Consider the following 14,464-nt stretch of genomic DNA (forward strand, 5'->3'; position numbering starts at 1 on the left):
TAAGTAAACAAGAGATACAAGTACATAAGTTTATATAGTGCAAATAAGGTAGAATTAGTTTAAATTAATATTTATTGAAAAGATTTGATAGCATAGCCCTCTTGTACCTACCTTGCGTGCAGTTAAATAGATCTGCAAAGTTATAAGGCAACTTTTCAATATTAAGACGAATTATTGATTGAATCATCGACACAATGTTGTATTTGTATGCCTTTCTCGAAAACATTGAGTTTTTAAACGAAAAACACTATTTATTCATTTTAATATTGCGTATGTACGGGCGCAAACAAATAATTTGTCATAATATTGTAAAGCAATACTTTGCAAAAAGCGTAATTTAATAAAATAAATTAATTAACGTCATCTATGAACGCGTAGAGTATAAAAAAGTGTCGGGTTTAACCTTAAGGAGACTTAAATTAATATTACAAAATAAGTTTATTTTTTTTTATTTATTTTATTTATTTATTTATTTATTTATTGTTTATTTGCAAAAACAGTATGAACCAGAACATTGCAATATCGATAATTAACATTTACAAAAAAGTGAATAACAAATAGGTACATTTACAAGTGGGACAGAGAAAAAAGTTTCAAATTTAGATTTACAATTTTAAGTATTTAATAATAATATTTCAAGTTTAAATACGTTGTAGGACATGTGGAAAATATCCACATTTCCTGCGAGGCAGTTAATTAACCTAGTGATTCTTCCCAAGGGCATCACCATTGGTAAGTTAGTTCTGCACCTAGGAAGAATCAAAAGCCTGTGTTGGCGGCCTCGCGCGAAATTATCCGGGACATAAAATCCTATTTTAGCCAGAATGTCTGGTATTGATACTAAACCGTTTAGTAGCTTATACGCCATCAGGAGTAATGCAACATCCCTTCTGGAACTAAGGCTGCATATACCCAGCATTCCCGAGATAAATGCTGTTGGAAATAGCCATGGGTAATAACCAAACTCTCTCATGTAGAGGTATCGTAAAAACTTTTTTTGTATCTTCTCGACCATTAGTACATAGACAGTGTCCTCTGGCCCCCATACCTGAGATCCATTCTCGAGAATGCTACGCACTAAGCTAAAGTAAAGCAGCCTTATTACTGCAAGGTTGGTCAAGTCTTTCGAATTGTGTATGACAAAACCCAACATCTTAGTGGCTGATTTACAGATCTTTTCAATATGAGCGTGAAATGTTAAGCGAATGTCGAATGTTTATAATTATGTCATTGACGTACATGGTACAGTTACCTGGAGCCAGTGATATTATGGCTTACCCGATTGGGGGGGATTTTCTGAGGGTAAAGGGAGTGGACAGGAAAGGAGATAGGAAAGTGAAAGGTTGGTAGCTTTGCTATCCAGATCTAGAAGTTCACAACGCGAATCTATAGGAGATGATGAATATTGAAGGATAAGATATGCAAAAATGTTTTCAACATGTCCCAATCACAATGCTTTAGAGATGTTCCTATAGTTATAATTCTACGAACCTACTTATTATTTTGTGTCAACTTCCAGAAATTACACTAGATAACACTTGTAGACTGCTGATACGTTATGTTCACTACAGACTCAATAGTAAATTACACTAGATAAAATGTGCTGACTGCCGACTGCTGATACGTTATGTTCACTACAGACGTGTTCAGATTATTATACTCAAAAATACATTACACTAGATAACACGTGCTGACTGCTGATACGTTATGTTCACTACAGACGTGTGCAAATTATTAGACTCAAAAATAAATTCGCATGCTTTCTTTTTGTTTTTGTTTTAGACAATTTATGAATAAATTATAAAACAGAGGTAAAAATTTATTAATCTGATGATGGAACAAAAATGCCCGACAAGGCTCCTGCCATAATGCCAACGATATCCACTGATATCCGTAAATTCCAAAGCACTCATGGCCTGGGAATAGCCCCGAGATGAACCCTATCGAACATCTGTGATGGATTATGAAGAAAGAATTATTGAAGAAAATAAGACAACTTATACAGAAAAATCTCACAGAGGAACCCATTAAACATGGCATCACAATCAAGAAATAAAAACAAAATTTGTACACAGCATGCGGACTAAGATTACAAAGCTACTTAAGAACAAAAGAATTTTCTCCATATACTGAGAAAAATGAGTATTGCTTACTTATAAAGAGTCCCTTGAAATTATTGATAATCTGATTACAAACGGGATTGCAGGCTGTTTTCTGATAATTTTTTTAGTAAATTCCTAATATATCGGAACACGTGTTCATGTTCCTGCATTTATTACCCATATAATGACGATATTTTCCGACATCGTGATATATTCGAATTTTACTAAAAGTTTATTAGGACACTTATCAATTCATTCGTTAATGGCCTGCAATCCCGTTTTTAACCGGATTACGAATAATTTGAAGAGATTCTTAATAAATTAGCAATACTCATTTTAAAAAACCTTTTTTTATAATGGATTTTTCGATAATAAATTATGATTTTGGATAATAAATTTTTAAACATTCCATAATTTTTTGAAAATATTTTCATAATTAATTTATTTCGCGGTACTAACATGATATACGGTGTACATTTACCTTCCAAACAAAAATAAATAGTATCCTACCAAAGCAATTAAAATCATTTCTGTTCATTAATAAACCTATTCGAGCCCAATTAAAACGAATGCCGTTACTTGTGCAACTATCCACTGCTCATAATCATTAATATGATTAATATTATAAACAAATAATAAAAATAATTTCCGACCGATGTTAATAAAGCGATGAGAGAAATATTATAAATAACCCTACTTTACCGATAAACAAATAATGTTGACTTTGAATTAAATTTACCCAGCAGGTACGAGGGGTAAAAAATAATAAAAAAATCGTTTTCCCATATTCATAGGTAGGTACCGGTGCCTACCGAAGGTTTACATTATTTACTGCTGCCAACACCGAACCCTTGTCGGGAACAAATTATTACGGCTGCACACACGTGTTTGATACTTGGCGGGAAATTAAATAGTGTTAGGTACCTACTTGCTTGGATTTGAATTTGACGGCATTTGATTTGGCAACACTATTTTACAACGAATTATATTTGAATATATCGAATACTGTTGTGCCATGAACAATTTTTAAATAACGCGAAAATTATTTTACAATCAGCCCTTTAATTTTTTTTGGCCATTGTTTTACTAGGGAGGGACTCATACTTATAATTTAAATTTTATCTAATTAGATTAACACTTTTTTATCTAATTAGATTAATATTGTTTTGTATATGACATTATTTGACTGTCTTAAGTAGGCACCTACTACCTACTAGATTGAAAAAATAAATATTTTAATGATAAATTTAGAAAAAGTTTACGATAATGAAGGAATTTTAATTTTTATGTGGGCGAATAAAATAACTATATAACGATTTAAAATGTGCCACTTTCGATTTGCCTCCAAAACGACTTGTTCGTTTATATTCGTGAATTCGGCGGCGTTCAAATTACGCCGGGGGATGTTAGTGACAGCCGTCTTGGCTGTGGCGTTTTCAATGTCATAATCGCGTTGTAGCCAGTTGGAATCCGTTTCAGAGTGTGCGGTTTTGGATCGTTTTTAAAATCAATAATTATTTATAAAAATTAAATATTTTAGTAAGTACAATGATTAGAATGAGAAAATTAAACTTTAAATATTCCACACATTTTTAATGGTGTTCAGAGTTTGTGAAAATACCCCCTTTTCATACTCAAAATGATATTTGTCTAAACTCAAACATTGCCATTTTTTCAGATTCACTGCCCAAATTCAAACGTGGTATCGTGTCAATAATATAAACTGTTCAATGTGCATACATATACACATACTCTCACACATACATTACATATAGACACACACATATATATATATATATAGTTATAGCGATGAAACAATATACATGAGTAAGATATTTCATGTTGGGAACCTATGATATGTTTCCTTTTAATGTCTGGTAAATGGTATGTTTATTCCTTAATTACCAGGTCACTTGTGTAGTATATATATATAAATAATAATAAACATACCATTTACCAGACATTAAAAGGAAACATATCATAGGTTCCCAACATGAAATATCTTACTCATGTATATTGTTTCATCGCTATAACTCGTGTACTGTTTGTTTCTATAATGTCAAATAAATAAAATAAAATATATAAAAAATTAAAATTAAATAAAAAGTAAACAACTCTGAAAAATTCGAGAGCTTCGTGTACATATTGATTTAGAAAAAGTTCTATGCATCTCTCCACATATTTTTTCTATTTAGCATGTTTTGTTATTCTTACTCATACCTATATCATTAGTAAGGATTAAAAACAATAAGTTTTCATTCCAGACAAAATTACCAAGATATTTCAAGGCCCCGTAGTAAGCCTTCAAAGATGATTTGAAAGGGAGATATGTAATTACGAATATTAGAGGGAGCGCGCTAATATAAAAAAAAAACGATATTAATTAATCGAAAAAAGTAAAAATATTTCATAAAACACGACTCGTTTGAAATAGAGCAAAAATCTCTAAAAAAATGCTTAAGTTGCATTTGAAGAAACACTGTGAATGCCTATAACATATTAAATAACAGAACAAAACGCGTTTTCAAAATTTTCGAAGCTTACTTAGCGATTTTTTCTATCTAGAGAATTTCAGATAATTAACGTTTTGGCATAACAAATGTATAGGTATTATCTACAAAAAAATATTTTTTTTGAACTTAAAAACTTAACCCTTAAATGCATACTGTTGCAAAACTGCAACATACCGTTCAAACCACCTTTAACTCTTTGGTGTATACTTAATGCATGCCGTTTTAGAATTATCAAGTTCACGGTAATATATTTTATCAAGTGGCATCACCTTTTTTTTCTTTCGCGAATGTCAAATGTCACTTTTACTTTGACAAAGTGAAGATTCTCGAAAATTGGTTGGAGGTTAGAATTACAGTTTTGTTTTGCTGTTATTATTTTGATTTTCTTAGCTAAGTAGATACAATTATACAATACTTATATGTAATAACTCGTATTTTTCCGGTACACTTATTAGTTTTGAGAATTTTTTTAGGTTTTTTATTTTTTTTTCATACGTAAATTTTTCATATTAATTTTTATTAAATACATGGTGTTGTAAACCTGCAACAATTTTTTTTAATCAAATATCATTAAAAAATTACAAAAAAATAAAATTCTTTATATTTCCTTGCATATGCATGTAAATTTCTACAAAATATATTTTTTTCCAGAAAAATAAATAATTCATGCATTTAAGGGTTTTAAAGAGTTAACAAGAAACTTGTTATAAATTAGGTATACGGGGGCTCAAAGTCATACGTAAGAGGTACATTAGCTGTGTATAAATAAATATTTAGTACCTACTTTATAACTTGTAGTAAAATGTACTGCAAATGTCCAAATTCATAAATATAGACAGCAATAATTACTAATAATAAAATAATAAATCCACTTTGACTGGGAAGTAAATTATTGCCAGAATTTGAAGTAAATTAGCATTATTTAATTATTACGACTGTTTCACTTTCAATTTAACACTTCATTTCGTGAATCCATAATAATTAGTTGGGTTTGTCAAGAAAATTATTCCGAAGCGGAAAAGGAAGCTAGTTTAGGCTTTCAGTTGATTTATTCGCATTAAAAATACAATTATTCCTGCGGCCCGCACGCTTTCTCCCGGAATTCTGTTTTGACTTGTGGAAAATGCTTGGATACAATAAAAATGGATGCCATCAGTGCATGTGTGAACGGTCTTCCGTGGGCATTATGCTATGTTACATTGCAATGTGACAGGAGGTATAAACAAACTTTCTATAACTAAGTACTCTTTATATACAAGCGTGATTATTCAAAAACAATACATCGCTTAAAATTAATTACTGTGAGAACAAATTAGGTATTAAATTTGTCAGATTTGGGAAACAATGCTGATTTTGAGATTCTGATCTCAACAAGATTTGGGAAAAATTTAAATGGCATCGTTTTGAATTATTTTGTGTTTTTCGTTCCAATTTCGATATATTTGGCAGTAACTACTAGTCAAATGTTACTGCTAGTAGGTAATAGGATTAATTCATTATTAATTAATTATTTAATTATTAATTATTAATTAATTATGAAAGAAAGACAAACATTCTCGGGTTACGAATAACCTGGAAATATTTGAAAATCTCCTAATACCACCACAGTAAGCTGAAAATGTTGCTTGTGTTGTGATGGAGGACTTAGCCAGCCGAGGAATTGACCCAAACGCGATGTCAACTCGGCCACCGACCAGTCTTTGTCAGTCTTCTTCAGAATGTTGACCTATGTTGGTTACTAAACAATAAAAAGTGTTTAATACTGATTATTTATTTTGAATTATAATGGTGCCACAAAATAAGTTTGTTGTGTTTGAAACGCGAATTTTTATTATTTGTGTAACTCATTTTTACTATGACATAGTATTTACTGTATATTTTTTTAGTTTTTTTTTACTGTTTTATAGTATGTATTATAAACTTCTTAATTAATGGAACATAATTGGCTTAATCTTATATTTATTTGAAACTAAATTTTTTGCTTTATTTCCTAAATGCAAATTTAATTTTTTTTAAATACGGTGACATACAGATATTCCAGATCGAAAATGGTTTGCAATGTTCGGTTAGGGTTTTAAACAAAAGACAGATTAGTCATCTACTTTAAATGGCACTAGGACACTGAAATGTCACATATTTTTTTAGTGTTCCTAGTATCAAGTGACATAGTTTTACAAAGAAAAATATTCTATATGACTAAACTCGCTCAAATGCACCAATTTGTAGTGGACTGGTTCCTCATTGTTATACTTAGAGTGTTTTTCTGGTAGAGATTAGTCTAAGATGTTTAGTAACAAAATGATGGGTAGATTTATAATAATACAGAGTTATTTACATTTTATTTTCATACTACTGGTATATGTTACTTCAAGAAAGGTTATTGGTAAAAATACTTGATACTAAAGCAGACATACCCATTTATATGAGTCGTCATAAACACGATATCTCTTTGATACACGAATGTCTCTTTAAAACAATTAGACATACGTATGTTTATGATACAAGATTGTCTCACAAACTCTTTAACCCTTCTGTACTTTAAACACATTTGTTCAGTTTGCAATGTTTTCTGTGTATTTCAAATGCGCTATATACACCTAATTTTTTAATTTTCCGTAAAAACAAATACTCTTTTAGAAACTTAATAAAATTATCCTTCCGGTGTACGCATTTAAAATGAAGATTACTATTTCTAAATAATAATATTTTAATATCAAACGTGAAAAATTTTGTCAATTATTTCAATTTTTACTCCAATCCTAGAAAAAGTGAGAGAAATCGATATTTCGAAAACACATTCATTTTGAAAGAAAACTGAAATTTCACTTTTATCTCGTTCATATAACAAAAATAAGAAATAATTTTTAAAGAATGAATATAATACAAAATAACACATCTGCCCTGATGATGGACACTGCAATGCTGTCCGAAACGTTGGCTAAAGAAGGAGTTAGCGCAACACGGCATAATACCCCAAAAACAAATAACAAAAATACTTTTGGCCGTGAAAATCTTAAATCATATTTAATATAATACTAGGTTTACAATAAATGAAGGATGCTTGTACCAAAACATAACAATAAATACGGACAGCGAACCCTGGAATACAACGTGCCCAAAATATTCAACATGTTACCAAGCAATATAAAAAATGCGAATTACCTCAGAGATTCAGATATATGCTGAAAACATGGCTACTAAGCAGAGATACTCTGTATTAGTAATACTTTTGATTTTGGCAGTGGTTGGTGATAAATATGATTTATAAGTTGTATTGTAATAAGTAATAATATTATGAAAATATGTTATATTGTAATTGAACATGAACATCCTATTGACAAACTGCTTAATTGCGGTTTAATGGGATTGTACTTTGAAGAACAATAAAAAAGTAAACCTATTGTTACGATATCGGCGCGAAATATGAATTATTCATTTTGGCTATTTTAAGGATTTTATTAATGACATCCAGTATAAATATTTGAGGCAAACTGTAAAGAATTATTATTTTTCTTTCCAACGTAAAAAAAATAGAAAAAATATAAATAATTTTATGAAATATGGACGCCCTATCATTCATATAGGATCATCCTCAAACGCTGGAGGGGTTAACAAATGGATAGTCTTAACTAACGACATCCACTGTATAATAGCTCCATTGTAAAAAAAAGTTTAAAATTTTTTATTCAGCTCCTTGTATATATAGGCTGAAGTAAGGTAGTTGAGTTAGTACTGTTGGTTGAGGCACGCAACGGAACGAAACGATACGAAACGTTTGACGAGTTATGACTTATCTAATACTTTATAATTTATATTTTCACAGGGGAATTTATAATTTATAACTTTCAGAACACGAATCGGCGCGTTCTTGGATCACACTAATTATTTATTATTTCAATTCGTTCCAAATAATATGCAAATTAAATTAAACTTTGTCGTTTTTCGAGAAAACAATTTATGTAGTTTTTTGGTTATGTTCTAATTTCTATTTCTAATCAATACTGAAGCCCATTTTCCCAGTCTCAGTTTATCAAAATAAGAAACTAGTCAAATAACTAAAAGATAATGTTATATGCAATTCTTACTTTCTTATTAACATCTTATGTATCTATCGGTTCCATGATATTCTCAACACAGTGACAATTCAACACACTTTTTAAAAGTGATATAAAGGTATTAGAAACGATGAAAAAAAATAAAATTTAAACCTAACCTAACCTAACCTAACCTACTTAACCCAGTTAATAAAGTGTTTGTTTCATCACTTTCAATGACTTTATATAACTTTTTAAAGATGTTATGAATTATCATTTAGATGAGTTATCCGGTCACCGCATCTATCAAAGAACCGCAAGAAAAGTTATGATACCATAAAATTTATGTATGTGAAAGAAATAACAAAAAACACAAAATAAAATTTTAATCGCAATCGGAATTGAAGTATTTGTTTCCGTTCTTCCTAAAAAACAAATTATTTTTTTCCACCTTCGTGGTCAAGAGGTATGGATCTCGATTACGAATCCGGAAGTCGCGGGTACAAAAGCCTTTGGGGAAGTAAATTTGATTTGATTAATTTGTTTATATCACAATTTATTTATTCCAAAGTGGAAGATACATTCAATATCGCCCTGGTTAAAGACCACTATTGAAAATTGCTTTAATTGACTTTAGCCGTGTTTGGTGACCAGATCTGAATAGACATGTATTCCCCTACCTTCTACTTCTCCATCTACCTTTAGCCTCACAATATACCCTAATTGGAGATTCCATAGTCTTACTTGCTCCAGACGGTTGGGGGCAGTTGGGGCTCTTGGGCTTAAAAACTAAAACAATAAATTTAAACCAAATAAGTTAATTTTAGGAACATATTATAATATATCGACTTTGATCCGGTAAAACCCTTTAAGCCACAGAATGAAATAATTAATAACAGTGAGAAAAAAGTGGTTATTTATTTTTCAAAATTTTGACGTAATTAATTGAAATTCTATTAATTTTATCTAAAGTTTTCTCGGAATAAGTTTTTGAACAATCCCAAAATTTGGTTTTTAATATTAAAAATGCCCTAATCAGAAAAAAATTATTTTACGTGTTGTACTTAAAAGACTATTCTATAAATATGAAACCACTGAAAAGTAACATTCTCAAAAAATGTGACTTGAAAGGTTTTACCAGACCACCAGGCGATATATTATAATATATTGAGTTGATAGTCGATATTAGCTTTATATACTAAGATAATTCTATTTGTAGGAATGGGTTTAAAGAGAAGCAAACGTTTTATTGGCTACGAACCAATTTATGTAAAGATTCCGGTACACGATTATATTATTCGTTCAGGAATCAGGATTGCCTACTGCACCCACCACAGACATAGGAATTAATAGACGAGAAGATAATGGCGAGGGGTAAAATCAACTGTTGAAGAACGAAGGGAGTAAGGCTGACTGTGATTCGTCAATAAATCAATCTGACAGTAAATAGGCATCTCGCATTATAATATCACCATTTAGTTCTTAAAAGTAAAATCTGCTTTTGAATGAATAGACATTTCTACATGGGAGCGCAAATTACTCGCCACGTTATGAACTAATTTGCGAAGTCCAAATTCGGCAAAGTAAGGCAGCTTCTATTTTCAGAGTCGTAGTTAGTTTCAGAGTATTTAGTTAAGACACTTTTACAAATGTCTCATAATTTACTTACCCCAGTAAACAACGATGAGCACACTTGAGAATCGCTACATTGTGATGTGATAGTATATGTTTCTAAAACTGATCCATATAATACGGTGTGAATAAGCTTAAAATAAAGTAAAATAATGCTTACTTATGGAATGTAATACGACAATTGGGTTTATTCTCTTTTTCACATCTATTTTTACAAGTTTTCATAGTACAAGTCAACATTTTGCCGTGTTATTTCGTAAAATGAACCGATGATGCCTCGACCATAGTTGAGCACAAGAATGATGACGTCACGTTTTCAAATTTCACTTGAGGCCATATGCGAGCCCAGCCGGCTCAATGGAACCGGTATGGGGAGTGGGGATAATACGCTTTTAATCACTTAGGGCAGGTCTACTAATATTCATATGTCTATGGCACCCACGCATAATATAACAGCATTGATCTTGTATACTGACGCGATGTTTGAAGAAACGTAAAGCGTACCATAAAATGGTTTTTAATTAAACGCTCTCAGCATGACTCCTGTTATTTGTGTTTTTTTCCTGACATGCATTTCATAGTAGACATCTTACAAGGGCTACCAAGTGATTTAATCGCTTGTTGTAGATCCTAACACCTACGTAATAAACCTTACTTTTCTGGGGTGTAATGCCCGAATTCACTTCCTCCAAATCGCTCACGACGGCAGACTTTTATAGAATTTCTTGATAGGTAAATGAGCTGAGTGGTATAAGTGATAGGAAGTGGATGGGAGTTTATAATGGAAAATCTTTACATATCTTATTTAGTTTTTTTCCTAAATCAAGAGTGAAATTTTGATATAGTCAATCACCTTATGTTTTGTATGTTTTCTTCAAAATTATTCAGTATATTGCTCAATAACTACGGCAGTTCAATACATTTTTTTTCTTCTTCGAGACCCATTTTCATACATTCCCCTCCATACAGCATCCTCCTTTGTGGAGTTAATAAAAAAATCCATGGTGGAAAAGGTTCCTCCACTCCTCGCTGTTCTGTGCGCTGCGTGGATAGCCAAGAACACTGACGTACCGGACGCTGGTGATACTCAGAGGGAACACCTAGATCTGTGAACCAAATCTAGGCGTCTCACCAATCCCGCTGGGGAATAACAAAAGCGGACATTCATTGAAAACATTTTTTGTAGTTTTCCAGACATTTCCAACTTGATATTGATAGATTTTTGAAGAAATGGTCAAAAAGAGGTAATTTATAAAATGTTAAGTAACTTATTTTGAGTAAACAACTCTGAAAGTCTTTATTGACTATTAAATCTCATGTATCACATTTGCGACGGTCACTTGAGAAACTTATTCTATGCTGTTTGTCGTCATTGACTACTTTAATTACACGTGTAATGTATGAATTATGTATAATTGCATGACGTGTAGTATAGATTAAAACAGTATTTGCTAGATCATCGGCAATTTACAAAATACTCATAAATATTGTCTTTTGTTGCACAAATCTTTTCACCGAGACTTGTTTGACTGTGTTGACTCCCTTAACATCTACGTTGACGATATGGGGCACGATGTAAATATCTCATAATATATGACACAGCTTGGATTGTGCTAATGTTGAATCCTTCCTCTTAAATATCGTGTTTTTTTGTTTCGTAGAAATGTTTGATGATCAAGAGAGACGTTTTTCCAATGTTCATTTATTCAATACTATGACTAGATTCATGAATATGAGAAAATTTACTTAATATCTGCTTTTCAAAAATAAATTTAAATCAAAATTAAAATATTCTGCAATAAATTCATCTAGCGATACATATACTTTCACCTAAATCAGTAATCAGTGAAGTAGTTAATTAATTCGATTATCATGTTAATTAATGTGACACAATAATGAAGGTGCCCCTCATTACCACTGTAGGAGTTTGTGCGTTGCCAATAATATGATTGCAGCTCCCTCTAGGCAGAAGTTCAGTAGTCACTTGCTCTAGACTACGAAGCCCGCAGCGGGTAGCCTTATATTTGTTTCGGCGATTCTCAACATTCGGTAATGTATCGAATTTAAAAAGGCTTTCCACCAGGGACGTGCAGTTTATGGAGACTGTAAAGCTGTGAATGTCGTAGGAAATAATAAAGAAAATAAATTATTATTAATTAATTAATTACAATTATTTTAATGAATTTTAATATTTTTTCGATTCTTTTCTTGAGGAATTCACAGCTTTATAGCCTCTATGCTCAGCATGTCCCTGTTTTTTTTTACATACGTAAATGCCTGAACTAAAATATAGAATTTTACCTACACGCCAATGTTTTCAGTTCCCAAGTTGTAGAACTTTTTTTTTAAATAAGCTCAATCGAGAGATTTTATAATCAAAATATTTGATTGTCTACGTATGTGTTACTTATTGTCTCGTAGAAACATCTTCAATTGTCTATCTATTTGTGACTTATTGTCTTGTAGAAACATTTTAAATTGTCTAGTTATTTGAGACTTATTGTCTTGTAGAAACATCTTCAATTGTCTACTTATTTGTTACTTATTGTCTTGTAGAAACATCTTCAATTGTCTATCTATTTGTGATTTATTGTCTTGTAGAAAACTCTCAAATTGTCTACCTATTTGTGACTTATTGTCTTGTTAAAAAATCTTCAATTGTATACCTATTTGAGACTTACTTTTGTAGAAACATTTTCAATTGTCTACCAATTTTTGACTTACTGTCTTGTAGAAATATCTTCAATTATCTACCTATTTGTGACTTATTGTCTTGAAGAAACATCTTCAATTGTTGACCACTGTTCTAACAAACCATTTCGTCACCTTTTTTAAACACCCGTGTCAAGTAGGTGCTACATCGTCACCAACTGTGATGTCCTCAATCGCCGAACAATTCACACGGTCAATGTTGCCATTTGAAAAATAATATTTTTTTATATAAATCGAAAAAAAGTGGGGACAATAATAACCTTTATAATACATCTGTCTAACTTAATGTGTTTATTATATTAGTATTAAGCGGAAAAAAATACAAAAAAACCATCGGTAAATAATTTTCAAAACGATAGCTAAATTAAAAAAAAAAAAAATTATTGTGTTGGTCCGTTTGTAGTATTATTAAAATCTGAATGAGTGTTTCATCTGCTTTCAAAAACAGTATTTCATTTATGTATACTTTCAAAACAGTATGTATTGTATTTTGGGAAACTTTCAAAAAGACTATGTATATCATTTTAAGATACTTTCATAAACAGTATGTATTTAATTTTAAGATACTTTCAAAAACGGTATTTATTTAATTTTGGAAAACTTTCAAAAACAGAATGCATTTAATTTTGGGATACTTTTAACAACAGCGAATCTGTTTGAAATCGAATATCAAATGGGATTATTATTTGATGACATGCTATTTCTTTGTCTACACTCGAGGGGAAGAAAAATGTCAATTTTTTGCAAGATTTAGATAGGGTATAAAAATTGATAACACTTTGAGGACCTTCGCTGCAGCAGCGGTAAAAAGTGTGTGCCGATCGCCGCGTGAGCCCCCAATAAATAAGTGCCCTAGCGGCGCCCAGCGGTGCCCGACTTCTCGGCACGATATACGGTCTCCGCATAATTCCCTCACTACCACTCATAAATAACACATATAAATATATGCAAGCCATAAGGCCTTCATCGACACAATGCGCTGCCGAAATTTTTATTCCCGGAATTAACAGCGTGGTCGATTTTATTCGATCGAATCGAATGTGGTCGTATTTTATCGGGTACAGTGTAAATTGTAATGATAATGCGAATTATCCAATGTAATTTATCAAAAGATCGCTGTACGCTGTACGCTAACAAGCTATCGCAGCTTTTAAGGCTTTTAAGAGCTTTGTAGCTTTATTCTGTAAGGTACCTAGTCACAGACATCCTGTGACAAAGTTCTCAACGCCGTTTTTAATTACTCGAAAGAGAAATATTCCCGGATATCTCCAATTACATTGCGAACTCCCCAGTACAACGGATTCACACTATGGAAACCAATACCTAGGCGATGTCGATATATTTAATATTAACTTTGCGAATTTTGTGGATCACGTAAAAGATTTATTTCAACACTATTTCTAAATGCAAGTTGTATTTTTGTAAACCAGTCAAATCGCTGTATTTTTTAAATTTATGTTCTTGTTCTTTT

The 14,464-nt window shown here is 31.3% G+C and overlaps 1 protein-coding gene across 1 annotated transcript in view; it reads right to left on the reverse strand.

Moving 5' to 3' along the window:
* The window catches only part of ss (aryl hydrocarbon receptor spineless), a 296,589-nt gene that overhangs the window by 37,993 nt on the left and 244,132 nt on the right, over positions 1–14,464 (reverse strand). The window lies entirely within an intron of this gene.

The sequence above is a fragment of the Hesperophylax consimilis genome, chromosome 15, assembly GCF_061612785.1.
Source record: "Hesperophylax consimilis isolate HC1 chromosome 15, BYU_Hcon_1.0, whole genome shotgun sequence".
Classification (NCBI taxonomy): domain Eukaryota; kingdom Metazoa; phylum Arthropoda; class Insecta; order Trichoptera; family Limnephilidae; genus Hesperophylax; species Hesperophylax consimilis.